General features: G+C 35.7%; 1 protein-coding gene and 1 long non-coding RNA gene across 2 annotated transcripts in view; one reads left to right on the top strand and one right to left on the bottom strand.

Annotated features, from left to right (window-relative positions):
* The window catches only part of LOC138135831 (uncharacterized), a 325,387-nt gene extending 324,653 nt beyond the window's left edge, over positions 1-734 (top strand). Inside the window, exon 2 of the long non-coding RNA XR_011161102.1 lies at positions 587-734. This is a non-coding gene — a long non-coding RNA (uncharacterized lncRNA). The remainder of the gene's footprint in view (positions 1-586) is intronic.
* LOC138135804 (EGFR adapter protein-like) overlaps positions 1-18,345 on the bottom strand; it is a 206,031-nt gene that overhangs the window by 170,714 nt on the left and 16,972 nt on the right. The gene's annotated exons all lie outside the window — the stretch shown is intronic.

Genomic DNA, 18,345 nt, shown 5'->3' with positions numbered 1-18,345 from the left:
TAATATTCTAGCTATGTTGTACTTCCCTTTTGAACAAAAATTGGAAAAATAAAACTTTTATTTTTTCGAGATAAAGCTGTTTTTTCAAGAAATGTCTTTTCATTTATATTTTAATATTTTACATAATCATCCTCACCATATTTCAAAATGAATGTCAACCATTTATATTTTTTATTTGAAGAAAACATGACGAAAAGTTTGAACCTTCGGACCCATATATCTTTGTAAAGACCTCCCCCTCCGTATTTTTTATTTTATTTTTTCGCGATTCCTGAGATTTTTCCCTACAAGACCCCCAACTGGGAATACGTTAATTTTGCGACACCCTGTAAATGATAGTCGATTTTATTAGTTTCACTATTACGGTTAAGAAAATTCTGTTCCACGCAACAACTGTGTCGTACTATGGCGGCCAAAAAATTTTGGCCGTCACTTTCTTGACATTCAAGTAAAGTGTAAATAAACCTTTAGGAATCGTAACCCCACTTTCGATTCTTGTCATTTTGACAATCAATTTAAACTGTTTGAAGCTCAGATATTCCAAAAATCCGACATGAATGAACAAAATTAGAGCAATCGTACATAGATAACCTGAGGTAAACGTTCTGTGTAGTAGAAATGACAAAATAATTTAGAGTTTTGAAATTTACCACCCAAAAAATAACGTTCATAATCAAGACGGTAATCATGATGACAATAAAGTACGGATTGCAATTTTTTTTTTTTTTTGAATTGACAGACAATGACGGCCAAAATTTTTTGGCCGGCATAGTACCTGTGTAAACATCACCAACAAGCTAAAATGCGAGTTGCAGAATAAAACGTGAAAAACCAAACGACTCACTTAGAAACCTTAAAAAGGAAACACGGAGATTGTGAGCGTCATTCGAATTTGATGTAAATAAAAATAACGGAAAATCAATTTAAAAACTGTAATACACTTGAAGGTCAATTAATAAAAAATTATTAGCTTCGTCAAAATACAGAACCATAGATTGTTCATTTTCTTTAACTTTCAAACAGACGAACTTCGTTTTTGTATCTTTTTAGAGGAAAAACTGAAAACTACTTCTAAGATGACGGCTTTCTATCAAGTGTTCATTTAAATTTCTCCTTTGAGTTTATTGTGAACGCACCACGGATTATGGTTCACGGATCAACTGTTTAAATCTAACCTCACTTTTTACGTTGTTTGTGTTTGTACTCTCCAGACTGACGAGTGCGTTCACAATCGACTCTTCAACGCCAACTTTGAGGAGAAATCTAAATGAACACTCGATATGAAAGTAAAAGAAACGATGTTCACAATTGACTCTTGAACGCCAAATTTTAGGAAAAATTTAAACACCCGATATCAATGTTAAAGAATCGATGGATTGCATTACCTAAAATAAGAATAGGGGCATGGACAATTTCTATTTTAATTTATATTTAATTACTTATTTACTTTTATGCAAAAATTGCTTTGTATTAAAAAATAAACAAAATCATATTGTGCCAAATACATTTTTTACCTATCAATATATTGAACAAAATTACCAAACATTTCAAATACATATTTTGGTAGTAGTGTGTAACATTTAATAATCAAATAATTAATCTGCCACATTAATAACTTCAGTTATTGGCATTTGGGACAAGCTCTCAAAGATCAATCCTACATTTAGTGGCTTAATTTAGTTATCCAATGTAACTTTGAAGCTGGCAAATGTAACTGTGGTATTAAGATGCCTCTACTATTAGCGCGTAAAATTATTCATTTACAACTATACAGGGTGTATTCAAAATGGCATATAATATTCATGTCACGCGAATCTACATTGAATCCTAAACAAAAAATTCAAATTCGAATTTGGTTTTAGGCGAATATTTTTTAAATTACATATTATTATCAAAAATGACATTAATGACAATCCTGGTTACTTTCTGACTTTACTCAAGTTCGAAAAATTATCTAGCTTCACAATTTAAAATAAAATTACAAATAAACCATTAATCAAAATGGCAAAATTAGTGTTGGAATATTTATTTTACTAGTACACATACACAAGGTAGTAAAGAATCATTTCCGCCTCGGTATATAATATACATGTTATTCATTTTCATTAGTACATAGTTTCAAAGCAGTTTTAGAGATTTGTAAATTATTGTTTTTTGTTTGTAAATTCTTGTATAAGTTTTACATAAATTTTTTGACCCAAATATACATACATATGTATCTATATTTGAGTTACAACTCGAGGTAGTTTGACATTATGCTATTTCCTCAAGTCTGAAATTGACTCTGTATGTCGAGATTTATGCAAAATGCTTCAGTGTATTGCAGTCACGAAGGGTGAACACATCAGATTCCTCTTCCACTGTACAAGTCTAAATAATAAATAGGATTAGAAGTACGAGTCGGAACGAACTTTAATTAGCCCACATAACACGAACTAGAAATGGCGGTAATAAGAGTAAGAAGTGTTCCGGGGGCTGTTCCCGTTTCCCGAGTCTTTATCGATGAATAGTGGTGGTGATCGCATAAGAGGACCGTTTATGTTATCATCCCTGTAAACGTCCAATCAAATCGTCATTGTTTGGCGACCGCTGCGTTCTGCATGACTTGAGTTAGTACAGTATATCAGTTCCATCTCGGGTTTCGCGTTCGTCGAGATTGTGTTTCTTATTCTTATCATAAGACGTATTACGGGGTCCCGCTTTATTTTATGTCGATTTCAGCACAATGTTGCTCTACACATATATTCCATCCGCTCGGAGTCCGTCGCTTTTGTGATCGAAAGTTATCAGCAAAGCGACCGGAGTTATATGGACTTCTAATTCCGGGGGATCGACAACTTGTAGTACGTGAAGGATGGAGTCGAGAAATACGAAACGGATTCTCTAGTGAAAACTGTTGAAAAATTCTTCTAAATACATGAGTTAGTGTGCCTAACACCGGAACGGAGCCTATTTCACAGTACCTGTATTTGTAGCAACAAACACTGATTTAGTGTTATTGTAGTCACAAATTGTTGTAAAATACCATCAGCAGTAAATCGTATTGGAACGTGACAAAGCAATTCACTTAAAATGGCATCGTGAACCTGTTGTTTTGCTTTATTTATGGTACTGGCAAATACAGGGTGGGTTAGAAAAAAACAAGATGCCACCCACCCGGTTTAGGCGCGGGTAATCATTCGTCATGTGACTAACAGGAAGGCACAACAAAGACGATAAATAAAATTTGTTGTTATCCACGCTTGGTCATTTTTCTTCGCGCATTCCACCTCCGACATCAATTTTCTCGGCGACTGTACCTACTAGCAGCAGATTTTATTTAAAAATTTATTCGACGTTCCGATCCCACTTCGATTAGAACTAGTTTACAACTGAATGCACCACTGATTTATTCTAGCTGGGGATTAAGACGTTATTTCTTTTTTTGTCAGGCTTTCTGTGTACACATACAAAATGGCTTCGCAGATCTCTCTCCCTCTCCCTCTTGCAACTTCTGTTTTCACATAAAGATCTGCATCTTTCATTATTCGTTTATCTCTGTCTCCAAATTTCCATTTCAGTATTGTGTGACTGTTTCTCGCTCGCTCACCTAAACTCGGCTCCGCCGACTTACTCGAAAGAACCTTTCACTTCGGAGCGTGTGACGTGACGCGTGACGCATGAAAATTAATTCACTGCCCGGGAATAATAATGCATGCGGTGCGCTTAAAGAAGTTTTCACTTCAAAAAGTAGCTGCATAAAAGGAGTCCTTGCAAATAATAAGTTGTTTGTCCCTATGGAGCTAAAAAAACTGAGTACAAAAATCTGGTCGGCGGGAGAAATTTTCAACACGTTCTGTTTTAATAAAACGTGTTCTAAAATTTTAAAACGGAAATAAATTTTTATTATTCCAAAGCAAATAACAATATAGGGTACATAAAATTTGAATATTTTTTGCAAACTTGAGGGAAAAATTTGCAGCATTCTCAGCTTTATTACAAACACACTGAAAACGTACGGCGAATTTTTGGGTTAACAACGAAATTAAATTTTTGTTTGCGCATTATCAAATATTGAACATGTCTCAACTCGTACGCAATTTCAGCTGTCCCGAATCAGTTTCCACAATAAGAAAAATACATCTTAATTAATATGGAAGAAGGGAGAGGCAAAGTTTTCTGTATATAATTGCCTTTTATTTAAGCAGTAAATATGCAAGAATGTCTCTTGCTTAATGTTATAGCGTTCTAATGAAAACAAATGGTCGGAGAATATTACGATATTTTATAATATTCCCTCTCCATAGAGTGCAGTTTCAGTGGAGCAAATTCAACTAATTACTCACTTTTAACATGATGAAAATTAACAAAGGACTACTTATCCCAGAAACTGTTTTTTCCGACTGGTCTAACAAATAATTAAATTAATCCGTTCCTTCTAAAGATTTATTCTCACTGGGTGCATCTTTCAGTTGACCTTATTCCATAAAATCTGCGAGAAACGTGGAAATCTCATTAAATTACAGAAAATTATTTTCTTTTGACTATTGATTACAGTTAGGGGATTACCGTCGTTTTCCTTAGAAATTCGTTCTGTATCGACTGTATAAAGCTCGCCGGCTTAGTGGGGTAGTTTTAATTTAAATTATAGGTTTTGTCTCGGTGCTTGCACCCTCCTCCGTTCGTAAGAATTGCTCCGGAATAGAACACTCTCCAAACTCTAATCAAACTGCATCTCGCACTTCACCTTTTTAATCGTGTTGCACCAAAACAGACCAACTCAGTGAGTTTTACGCATCAAGAGTGATCGCTAAAAGTGACTTTTGAAGTGAAAACTTCTTTAGGTGCACTGCGGGCGGTGAATTCTTTTCGCCGTCACGCGTCACGTCACGTCACACGCTCCGAGGTGAAAGGCTCATTCGACTTGGTGTGTTTAAATGAGGGTGATGCGATCCCATGATGCGATATGTTCGACTGGGGCCAGTTGAGGGATGAATGTTTAAAATGTGCTTCATCAGAATGTCGGATATATGTTCGGGAGACAGAGTCGTGGAAAAGTCATCTTAGGAGAATGTGTCCGTTTTTGCGGGCCATTTATTTCCCCTCCGGTCGGTCGGGTTTTAAAAAATTGAAATCCTTTACAAACCCCTGATGATTCTCGGCAGAGTTTAGATTGTTCCAACCTAGAGCAACAGACATAAATCTAAGAGACGGGCACGCAGCAGCAGCAACACGAGGGCCGCCTTCACAGCTGTTCATTGGGAAATTAATGAACTCTCTGCCCAAGTCTGTTTGTCTGTGCATCGGGATAGCGCTTCGAACGGAAGCTAATGCAATATAAATAATGCCGATTCGAAGAATTTAAATTAGGAACTGTGAAGTTGGTCGTGACAAAATCTTGAGCGTCTCCGCCACTATTAGCTAAATCATCGTTTTGATAGATCGCGAAAGGAAATTGTTTTTATCGAACCGACTTCCTCGTTCCTCGACCGACGTAATTTATTGAAAGGCTGCCGGGTTAAAAATTAACATACGTTACATCAGGCTTGTCAAGACATCTATTAGGAGACGACCATCTCAAATATTTAGCGATAAAGCGCGAGAAGGTAATCTAGCAAATGGAAATTACACATTCACTACAGTCGTTACTAGTACCTATCTGTGTAATAATAATGGGGCGTAATTACTATTCAACGCTTTCTAAACCAATTGCATCCAGACTCCAAATCTGAGACAGTGTCATGACGGCAAAGTCGATAAGATTATCGTTTTAAGACAATTTCAACACATATAACTCCGATTATTGACTTTTCTCCTTCGGTTGTTGCTGCTCAAACATTTTCCCCCTACGGTATTGTTTTTCTCGTCGTAATTCCTCCTTCGACGTGAGAGAAATTGTTAAGCAATCGCCACGAGTTTTAGATCGGTGTCTTTCACGCAAGAGCGCTTTCATTACGTGATATAATTTTAGGCTTAAGCTGCGACAAATGCGCATTCCGAAGCTATCGCAGAATTTTCCGGCAATCAAACGAACAACAATCGAACTCGGTCATTTTCTCCGGCACGAGCTTGAGCTTTCTCTTCGTCGTCCATTTTTATAGAAACCTGGAAAACGGTTTTAAGTAACTGCATTTACTCTCCATCTATCAAACACAAATGGACTCTGGCTCTATGACAGCGAACATGAACGGTGGTTAGGCGGAAGATCATTCAGCGCCATTTACGTCAGAGACAACATATTCCGTGCAATCCTGCTAAAGCCGGTGGCTGACGAGCGTATGCACTCTAGTGTTGGGCGATTATGAGTGATATAATCGAAATATATCGATTATAGCCGAATAATCGATCATTCGATTATGCTCTTCGATTATCATTCGTTAAAATAATTCGTTAGAATATTTCGAGAAGTCGAGAACTGGATGGTAAAACGAATGATCACTCGATACGACTCGACCCGATCACTCCAGATCACTCGATACGACTCGACCCGACCACTCTATTACGAGACATTCATTCGGTGGTTCTGTCATTTGGTTCTCATTGTTTTAATCTAGTGATTTTATTTCTTCCCGCAATAGTAAGGGTAGCAGAGATTAGTTTCGTTTACTTCACTAAGATTCCAAAAAAGAACTTGATGTGAAAATTGAAATTTGCGTATCATGAGACCGCCTTGGTATCATTCATAATCGTCCATCCGAATATCACTCGTTATTCAAAGCAACTGCGCATGCGGATCATTCATAATCGGACAATCCGAATGATCATTCGATTATACAAAGCGATTATTTCGATTAATTCGATTATGGAAATATATCGATTATGCCCAACACTAATGCACTCCTTTAGCCGATGCGGTCGACTTTATCATTTTAAAAAGCTAGCGCAAGATGTGTTTGCGTCACCATTTCCGATCCTTGAAGTCCTGCGAGCATTGGCTGTTTCGTCCTAAATCTAATTTTTAACACTCCATTATTCCTGAAAGGGTGTATGATGCAACCTTGTGTGCCGTTCATTTCGGACTCTTTCTCCACTCAAATGCCCCGGAATTCGATCCGTATATCAAACCTGGTTTAAAAAATTTAAAATGCTATTAATTTCTCCCGTGACAAATAAAATACTCAACCAGAGCTTGGGTCTAATCAATTAACTGAGAAAACTTCTCAATACGGAAAATTGAAACGGACATAATTTTTTTTTTATCAAATCAGTAGCGAATGGTAGGGTATTAGAAACTCTTGCTGGTGATAAGAAATGGTGGGATTTTTTTATATACTCAAAGGAAACAGATATGTATTTAACTTCACTCGATTTGTAATTTGATAAGTGTGATGATTGATGAGAGATTCTGATTTTGTTAAAGTTACAAACGTGATTAAATAAAATTTTACAATGGTTTGAGATAACATATCCGCAATTTTGTTTTTGTGTTTGGTACATATTTCTGTTCTCTATTACCTTTTTAACATGATTTTTCACGTAAAGATTTTAATTACAAATATTTTCTAGCACTTTAAGAGCAGCACTAAAATAATTTCTATAAATGAGTGTCAGTAATCAATTATTAAGACAATTTAATCTGAGTTTATATGCTATAAATCTACTTCAGCCAATCTATGTGAGGTTGTGGAGTTTGCATAAAACGTTCTAGATTCTAAGAAAGAAGTAAATATAACAATGCTTTATTTGTCCTACGGGCTTTCGGATTCCTGATTACCGTTTTATTTAAATATAAAAAAAATAATTTAAAAAAAAATACATTTTTCTTTCTGTTCCCCATCCCTTTCATTTTCTATTCTGTCCCTCCTGTTCCATATCTCTTTCATCCATCCTTCATTCAGTATTTCTCCGCGTTCGTTTCTCTCCTTCTCTCGCATTTCGCTACATCCATTCCACACCTGCTCAATTGTTCCTCTCTTCTGATAGCACATTCTACACCTTCTTTCCTCTCCTTTCGTCCAATACCTGTTTTCTCTCTCTTCGTTCCCACATCCAAACCTCGCCATCATTTTTCTTTCTTTTGCACTCTCTCTCCCAAGTACTCCGGAATTTTCTGTGTCATACACCTCTCATACTCCCTGTTGTATCCGAATTCTTTGATTCTTTCCTTTCTTTCCTTCTTTCTTGCTTGTCTGTGTCTTTGTCCCTTTCACTCATCTCTACAATCATCCATCTTCCGTTTCCTCCTAATCATTCCACTTCTTCACTGGCATGCCAGTTTCTCTGGTAGTATTTCTCTCTCCCCTTCGTCTCCGTGTTCTTTTTTTTTTTCTCCCCAGCATTCCGTTAGTATCTTGCACTCTTCCCTTCCATCCCTTTTGCCTTCAAACTTTGCCTCTCCCTTTCCCTCTTTCACTCTCAGCAGTCAGCCTATTCCTCTTACACTCTTCCCTCACTATGTAATCTTACATTTCTCTGTCCACTCCTAACACCCCTTTCAAATATTTTTCTTGCACTTTCTCTACATCTTCTTGTTCCTTCCATCCCCAGATCTCTGCCCCGTACATCAATATACTCTCTATCATGCTCTCAAATGTCATTCTCCTGAAATCACCTCCCCACTTTCTCTCTCCTCTTCCCCAAACACATCTCACTGCCTTCTTTGCTTTGTTTAACAGTTTATCCATGTCTGTCACAAATATCATAAATAGCAGGGGGCTAAGCAAGCAGCCCTGTCTCACTCCCTTTGTCACCTTCACTTTGTTTTTTGTTCTTGCGTATACCTATCTCCTCAATCTTCCGTACGAGCCATTCGCTTATTCCTCTTTCTCTCTCTCATACACTTAAACATTTTCTCCAAGAGAGAAGTATATTACTTTGCCTTAATAGATTGGTATTTGACAGTTTGATGCCAATAAAAAACCGAATTTGATAACTTCAATTCGAATGGCATATCTATTGCTACTTGTATACCATTTTCATGGAGTAAGGGGCGTATTCTGTAACTGCTCCGCTAAATTTTAAAGGGCGTTAAATTAAATTGTCATAGCAATGACCGATCAGAGCTTGAAATTTTAAATTTTAAAGGACGCTAAAATTTTAACGCCCCCTTAAAAATTACAGAATACGCCCCATTGTCCAATAATTTTTAATATTAAATGTGTTTGGTATTAGAAGTAAGTTAGATAGCTGGCATAAACACTGCTGCAACCTTCTTTCTGCTCTCTCCTTGATATTAAAGACAAGGTATTGTCGACTTATCTGAGAAGAATGAAAAGAAGGTAGCTGCCTTCAGCAACGGTGCAAAAACTGAAATAAGCACATATTACATTGTATCTTTTTTGAATAGAAAACTTCTAAATTATGGAAAAAATAAGTTGAAAGAGAATCTTATGAGAAGTTAGAAAAAGTGAAGAAGAAAGTTGAATGATGTCTGAGGATAAAAAATGGAGGTCGCTACCTCAGAAGAGCTTCGGCTCTGCTGAAATCGATACCTTGTTACGGTGCTGTTTTTTTTACATTTTTTGATGTGGTGAATACATTGATTTACCATGTTCTTTTTCCTGTCGAATTGAAACCTCAACTTATCCCTTCATTCCTATTGCCAATCATCGTTTACCGACTCCGGTTGTGGAAAACTTCGAAACCAAAGAAGAAGAGTCAAGTTCAAAGTATTCAAACAGATTTGCAATATGTCATCTTCAATCATGGTCAGTTACTAAAGTCCTAGTCGAAGGAGATTAAGTTGAAGTTTCTGATCAAGCGAAAGCATTCTACACCAATCTGCTTACAGTTTTGTTATTAATGTTATACAGTGTGGAAACCACTTATGGAATAAATTCAGTAATTTCAAAACTAATGACATTTGTCAAAAACGCTGAAACAGGTCGATTTTTATTTCTCATGATGCTTATTTTAAGTTGCTTCACCTGTTCATGACGTCATCCATTTTTGAGCTATGACGTTATCACCATTTTTTTTAAATGACAACACTGACTTTTTTCTCCTTTTTCTGATAGACCTTACTACTACCTAAACGATTAACGAAAAAAATTGGTACCCTAGATAACAATTTTTTTGAGAAAATGACAAATTTTATTTCAAAAATTTAATTTAATTTCTAATGTAAAAATTTTAATTGACTTTAAACAGAAACAAACAAACATCTAAGGTTAACAATAAAATGTAACGCAAATGTTGAAATTATCCCCCGCCAACTTTTGGCACTGTACACCGCGCTCAATAATGTCAGCGCTGATTTGTTCCATTTCAGCGCGAATTCTCTGTTATAAATCTTCTAAATTGTTTGGTCTATTAAAGTAAACCCTCGATTTTAAATAACCACATAGAAAAAAAAAATAAGTACATTAAAAATTAAATTAAATTTTTGAAATAAAATTTTTTATTTTCTCAAAAAATTGTTATGTAAGGTACAAATTTTTTTCATTCATCGTTTAGGTAGTAGGAAGGTCTATCAGAAAGAGAAGAAAAAAGTGGGGGTTGTCATTTAAAAAAATTGGTGATGACGTCATAGCTCAAAAATGGATGACGTCATGAACAAGTGAAATAACTTAAAATAAGCATTATTAAAAACAAAAATTGACCTGTTTCAGCGTTTTCGGCAAATGTCATTAGTTTTGAAATTACTGAATTTATTCCATAAGTAATTTCCACACTGTATAGGTAGACAAATGTCGTATCTGTCTTCAGATGGCAAAATAGTTTTCTAAATGGAAAATAAGAACAGTTTCATTTTGTTGTTTTGTTACACCATGTGCAATACATATCTTCAAAAGCTCATGTCGACTTCTTTCTTCTTCTTAATTTTAGTAAGAAACTAAGAAGTAAGAAATAAATTAGTGCTAATGGTTGTAAAATTCAAGTTACCCAAATTGTCAGAGTTATTTGTACAACTCGACAATGTCGTTTTTCAATTAACACAAGTAGAGGTGTTGGATTTTCTCATGGGTTATGAGTCATATCTGCGGAAACGACGAATACAGATTTTTCACTGGTTTATCGCTCCGCCTTCGCGCAGATATTTCCAAGGTCATAGCCCATGAGAGAATCCAAACACTTCTACATGTGTAAAAAGATAATTTGTTAAATGTGACTTTTCAATCTCTACTTCCACATTATCGATCGATTGTCCATCAACTCAAGATCAGCTTGTTAAGTTTCTATTCTTAAACATCGTCTAGGAGGTTTAGTACATGAGGAATGTCTGTTTTGTCTTAAATTAGACCCAGGGGACCACTTACATTGAATCGCTTCGAATCCGTATTCAAGATTAATTTGATGTAATCATCAAGATTTCTGCTTTGTCTAGATCTTACGAAAACATTTCCATATCAATATAAATTACTTACATCAATTAAGTTTAAGTAAAGAGAAAGAATCCTTCCGTCTCGAAGGGTAACTTGATGCGTCCAAACAACATCTAATTTTAATTTTTTTAGCATGTATTCCCCAAAGTGGTAGTCCTCAAGGACATTTTTTTATTAGGAGCTTGCATACGGCGACATAAGAATCATGTTTCTTTGAATTCGATGAGGAGACATTTTACACCGCATTCTTTCCTTTCTACGTAATTCCCATTGACGCAAGGATCTAATTTAAGTCCCATTTTAAGTCCCAACTTAAGTCTTTTTAATCTAATCATCATTTTTGCTCTTGTATTATTATTACAGTAATAAGCATCTTATCATTATTACTGGTGACAAGGCTCTGTGTTAGTGAGAAGTGATGCACCTGACCTCAAGTACGAATGAACTGCAGAGAATCTGAGTCCGTCCGAAGACTTCTCTGTAATTTACATTAAAATGGAAACAACTATTTGAAGTCGGTGTACAACAATAATTACCGTCGTAAACAAGGGATTGTTGGATGCAAGTGTCACATGGAAATACCTATATTTGTGGGAAGTTCTGGAAGAGATTAATGCGGGTAGCGAACGAGGAAATAAAATAGAAACATGCATATAGATTGGAAATTTAAATTTCGATACGTTGATTAGATGACGGACAAGAGGATCATCCACATCTAGAATTCCGGTTACGTCGTCTCTCCGGATTTCAGCAACGGGTTGGTTAATGTGCATGCTGCAATTATAAACATTGTAAATATGTAGAGAATTTGTCTATGTGCGTGCTGAAGCGGCCATCTGGATCCCGTAAGAATTTTATTATGGCAGGTTATTTTATCGTTACAACGTGTGAGGCAATTTACATTTAAAGAGTAGCACTGCGTTAATACAATGTTGTGTAGAAACGTTTGTCTGAGCAGATATAATTTCATGAATATGAATTTTTCGCAGAGGTAAATAATGAATTTCTTTTATTCGGAGCGCATTGCCGCATTTAAAAAATGTAGCAAATAAGAACCCTCCATTGTGCAGCCACCATCAGAAAAATGGGTAGTTTCACGTTTTGCGAATGAATACAGGACAGCAGTACAGTTTACGAACAAAAACTTGCACATTTTCTACTATACGATCGAAAGTTAGCGCTGGAAGGCTTTTCTAGATCACGAGAAAATTTTAGAGCTTCCTCTAACAAGGCAATATGATTTCATTTTCTCTGTGATGAGCAATTCAGCGCAACGGTGTTCCGTCCGCTTCCTTGTGCTGTTTCCAACAGACAAATTTTGCCAGTCAAGTTTTCGATTGTCGCAGAATTCGTCAAAAATGCGACATAAATTAGTTAAATACTTATTTCAGCTATTTAGACGAGTTCGTCGAAGTTTCTCGAGATTGCGGAAACATCCGGCGACATCCACAGAAGACATGTGCTCTTAAGTAAGATAAATTAACGCCCCGAGCCTAACAATAAACAATAATTAAAGGTCGGCATTTTAAAGGTTCGCTTTGAAATCCATGAAAGAATTCCTTTTGGGCTGCACGAAGCCTGCAGTTATATCAATCTGGGACGGGTTGGCGCTTTCTTTTATTTGCATAACTGGATCGGGCGAAGTCATCGTTGTTTGTAAGAAACGCATTCAGATACCTACGCAGCACGATTCCTGGAAGGACTCTTGATAAATCATATATTTAATACGGCGGTGTTAATTTTATTCCGGGAATCCGGAAGGGGTACAGAAAATCAGAAACTTTCTTCCCACAAGCTCACCACATTCCGATGTGTGGCGCGTGATGCGAGCTGCAGCATAAATCTCAGCTACCCGAATAAATAACGAATGAGTTGCGGCTTCTAATAGTGTTCTTAGGCCATATCTATGCTCTCGGGGACTTACAAGTTAAAGTCGTTAAGGGGAAGGAAACACAATTACTATAAAACATTGTCGGGGCAAGACCGGGGTCCGACAATTTAATGTAATTTCTTTCACGAAGCAGCAGATTTTCTATTACACTGCGTCGACAAAGCTGCAACGCTTTGCTTATTGCTGAAACGATTCTCTGCAGAATATACACTTCATCAGGTCTGGTTAAATCTGCGAACCTGAGTTTTTAATTTGATGATAACGTTCTAGACGAGTCGACTCATCACAAGAAAATTTTACAATTACGACAATGCGAGCAATAGTCGATTATATAGCGAGGCGGAAAATGTTTCATTACTGCTGAGGGACAGTTAGATGACCACAGCGCAAAGCGCCACGCTCAGGCAAAGGAAGGAGCTGAAAGCTGAAATGAAATATTTCGTCGACGTATGTCCATTACTTGTATACGACCATAATTTTTTAAACAAAAATTGGGGAACAAAGTAAGGGGTGTTTTTTTAAATTTGGCGTCGAAGTAGGCGTTGAATTGTCGATTGTGAACGCACTATACAGGTTACGGATCACGGATCAGCTGTTTAAATCTTACGCTTTTACACGAGTGGTGCGTTCTCAATCGACTCTCCAACGCCTACTTCGACGCCAAATTTAAAAAAACACCCTTTATGTATGTATATTTTTGCGGAAATTTCTTTCTGCGGCAATATATTAAATATATTTAGCAGTGATTTGTCATGTTTGTCATGTTCTTCATTCAATCCGTGTGATTTGAAATTGTGTTTAAAATATCGGATATGAAGCTGAATTGCACAGCGCCACATATAAGAGAAGAAAATAAAATCAATATTGCAAACTTTTTTTAAAAAGCAGTGAAAAAAAACTGGTAATTTAGGCATTTTCTTTAAACCCAAATGGAAAATGTTTTGTCCACGTATGGTCAATTTTCCACACTGATCCAAAAAAAAAAAAAAAACAAATGGAAGATACAGAATGAGTGACTTTGAAAGTTGTGCAGATATTTTAATCAGTGGAAGAATTCCACAAGAGGTAACGATTAAGCCAGCCAATCAATAATGCCTCATACAGATGTTGATACTTTTTGAGAAAAAGAGGCTAAAAGTTTTTCAAAAAAAGTTTCGGAGCCACTGAGTTTAATGAAAAAATGGGTCAAAACAAATCATAGTTGACTTTTTAGTTGTCATTTATGTAATTCAAAATTAAGTCACTTTGACAAGAACCTCAATTTAAATCACAAATGGCTTTCACCAACCTGCAGTCCATTCCATTTAAGTATGCAGTGTAGAATAGCATAGGGACTATTTTCCCGTCGTTGATTGGTCAAATTTTGATATTTGATAGATTTTTTGGTTATTAGTGTCAAACTTATCGAGTTTTTATATGAAACGGATCATTAAACTACAATTTTGTTATGAGAATACCACTACCGTAAGTTCCTTTTTTTGTTAATTTTGCTTGGAATGTATGTTTTCAAATTTGCAGCGTTCGTTAGTGTGAAACATTCTCCATTCGAAGCGACATCTACTGCATTCTTAAATGGAATGGACTTTAGAGAAAATGGTTTTGATATATGGCGAAGCTCGTGGAAATTCAGACCTAGCATGGCCAATCTACCGTGAACTGTTTCCTCAAAGAGTACTTCCCAATGCACCAACCAACTGTAAACGTTGTGCAGCATCTTCGAAACTTCGGGCATTTCGAAATGTAAGCGCGATCTTAGTCGCAACGAGAAAATCGCATTTTAGTTGCAGAAGAAGAAATTCTTCACGAATTTTACAACCAGCCACGAACAAGTACTCGGCGTCTTGCAAATCCTTGGGAGTTTCTCAATTTGTAGTTTGGCTGCAAGTTCAAAACTCCGTTCGGGAATTCGTCAAAACAGAAGCATTCTGAATCGGGTTTGGCTTTCTTGGATATATCGTGCTGAAACTTGCACTGTAAACGATGGCAGCCATTTCGAGCAATTTCTTTGATGTTTCATTTTATGTTTTTATTCACAATTAGTCTTCTTACATTGTTATTTAAGCCTTTGTTGTTTTCTGAATAATTTGCAGGTACCATTTTATCATCACTTTACAGATTCATGATGAAACAAGAAAAATTTAAGGATAAAATCAAACATAACCTCTAATGACAGAAAAACTTGATAATTTAGGTTGGTCGTACGTTAAAACTGCCCGCCAAATTTGAAAATTTTCAGCGGATCCCAAACAAACAATTTTTCAAGGAATTCAATAATTAGTAACATTTAAGAAAACAATCACCAGTTAACGAATTATTTGAAAGATCCTTTCAAGCATTTAATAGTTCACCGTCTAAAATGCACGTTCAACACCAGCGGAAATAAAAACCAATTAATTGATTTACGTCGCAATTCGGAATTGAAACATACTTCTGGAAGAAATACAAAAAGTAAACTGTCATTAAAGATGCTTCTCCAAATTATGAACGCATTTGTGAGTTATCAAAAATAAATCCCAAAAAGAATAAAAAACGAAGTGTCTGTAATTTAGAAAATCCGCTGCTATCCAGCAATTAAACAGTAATTGGTAAGTTACTGTTGTTGGTTATTTAAGCAACATTTAAATATTTTTGTTTTGCAAAATGTAACAAACGAGAACACATTTTTTACGTCCTTTATGCTTGATGACATATTTTGCTCGACCGACTGTTTCATATCAATTTGTGAATTATGACATTGTGATGATGGCCAACCGCATTTATTTTGTTGTATCTGGTTTCAATGCACTTGATACAACAATATTGATTGTACAGGCTACATTGACACGAGTTTATTTATGTCAATGCGGACTTATTCGTATCAGATGTGCCACTCGGATAGCTGTGGATGACAAGCTTTCTTGAATGAATGCTGCCAAATTGTAGGTTAGCAAATAATCAACTTCTTCGGCAGGAACCACAAATTAAGAAGAAAATGTAAACGATGAAGTAACGCTAATGAAGTGAGATGAAAAGGGGTGGGCCACGCTGGAAGCAGTCTGCGTGTACTTAATGACTCTCTGTATAAATACATAAATACCTGAAATCATTCGGTAATTATGGTGGTCACTTAGCGACGTTTAACGTAGTGGAATCACCATCCTGACATAAACAGCTAGAACAGTATTATTACACACACCTGCAAACTGTAATCAGCTGCACGTCATGTCGGCAAATTAAAGCGGATATTTTCTCCGGTTGCTCTTCACACAACACCACATCGAATTAAGATTAAACGAGCACATTTTTTAGCATTCCGGAAAGGGTCAAACTACATTTCCGGCATCTGTGAATACGCTCCGGGAGGAGTGGTGGCGATTTCTTGACAACGCTAGGAAGGTCAAATATCTCCGAGGAAAATCAAGATGACAAGGTGAAGCCGAGTATAGTAAGGTCTTTTATAAAAATATATGAGTATGATTGAAAATGTTATGATTTCTGGATTCTATCCGGTTTGGTTTCGACACAATAATGAATAATGAGCCTTCGAGAGGATCATTTTTCCAGGGTGGCTCATACTGACATAACATGTTGTTCTCAATTATTGGTCATTTGCTACCCTGTTGACAATAAAATTGCAGAGCAGTGGTTCAATCATTCATTTACTTAAATTATTGCCTAAAAAATAGGTATATCATATCGTGCCTTTAAATACATAAATTACGAATTAGAGTAGGCTGTGATTTATATATTTTGTCTATTAATAACGGTTGGTACACTTTTTAGCACTGACAGTTGTCAATAGTTTTATGTCACGATCAGAACCAAACACTTGCACTGCGCTGTCAAAGGTCATTGCTGCGCTGTCTTTAAAAATTGCATGTTGTTAACTTCGTAATAAAATCACAGCCTACTCTAATTCCAAATTTATTTAAAGGCACGGTATTATAAAAAACAAATCAACAAAAACAAAACTATAAGCAATAATGGATGGTTGGCATGTTAAATGGGTTGTAATAAAATTTAAAACATTACCCCTCAGGCTGTTGATTATAAAATGAATTTTAATGAACTATTCGATAGTTCTTTTTAACAGTAGTTACCACCACGTAATTTCTGTCATTCGGTTCAATTTATTGTTGATGGACTTAAAACAATTAACAGTCTATGAAATAATTTAATTTAACATCAAATAAACGATTTTTGAAATGTAACATTAATTTTGGGATAAATCAAGTTTTAATTAAATAATATTTGTATCGGGTGTTCACTTAAATTTCTCCTCAAAGTTGGCGTTGAAGGGTCGATTATGAACGCACCACTCGTCAGTCTGCAGATCAAAAACACAAACAACGCGAAAGGTGAGGTTAGATTTAAACAGTTGATCCGTAATCCATGATGCGTTCACAATCGACTCTTCAACGCCTACTTTGAGAATAAATTTAAATGAACACCCGACATAATACTATTTAAAAATCAGTGTTGGCTCAACAAAAAAAAAGTTTTCTTGTGGTAGTGTTTGGTAAGAGTACTTGGTTATGTATACAGCAATAGTTAAATATCAATGAACAGTTGGATAAATGGGTGCGCTATGTTGTGCTAATCGACTATAGTAGTTTGGCACTTCATTTGTTTTAAAAATATAATGAGTGCCAATTATCGAATAAATAAATAGTAGTTAACTACGAAAACAAAACTGTTTATCTACTGTCATGTAAGTTAATTTTAGTGAGGCTTATAACTAAATTAAGAAACAAAGACATTTTTAACCTTCATAAAGGCATCTTAATTTAAGCTATAAACGTATTAAAATTCAAAACTCAGTTTTTATCGTCGCTCTGATGATGGCAGACACACGTCGGCTTTAAAAAAGGATGTGTTTAATGTAGGGGAAATAATTAACAGAGAACACCATATGATCGATCAAATTTCGTTTAACTTTTGTATGTCCAAATTTCAATTTCAACGTTAAAATACTTTTTCAATGATCATTAGATTTTAGTGGTTTTTGCCCACTGAGAGTAGTTAGCAAAGATGGCAATTGAATCACTAGTGAGGAAATAATATTTTCTGACTAGTGAGCAAACTGAATGTTTTGAGAGTTTGTAGATAGCGGGGGCCAAATATGTTGTACTGAAAGTTTTTTAAATCTGTTTTTAAAATACTTTCTGAATACATATTAATAACTAAAGCTTGTCTTATTTTTGACTTATTTAAATTTGTAACCTGTTATGT

Source organism: Tenebrio molitor, chromosome 7 (assembly GCF_963966145.1).
Source record: "Tenebrio molitor chromosome 7, icTenMoli1.1, whole genome shotgun sequence".
NCBI classification, from domain to species: Eukaryota; Metazoa; Arthropoda; class Insecta; order Coleoptera; family Tenebrionidae; genus Tenebrio; species Tenebrio molitor.
The sequence above is the reverse complement of the archived record's forward strand: the minus strand, read 5'-3'. Positions and strand labels throughout refer to the sequence as shown.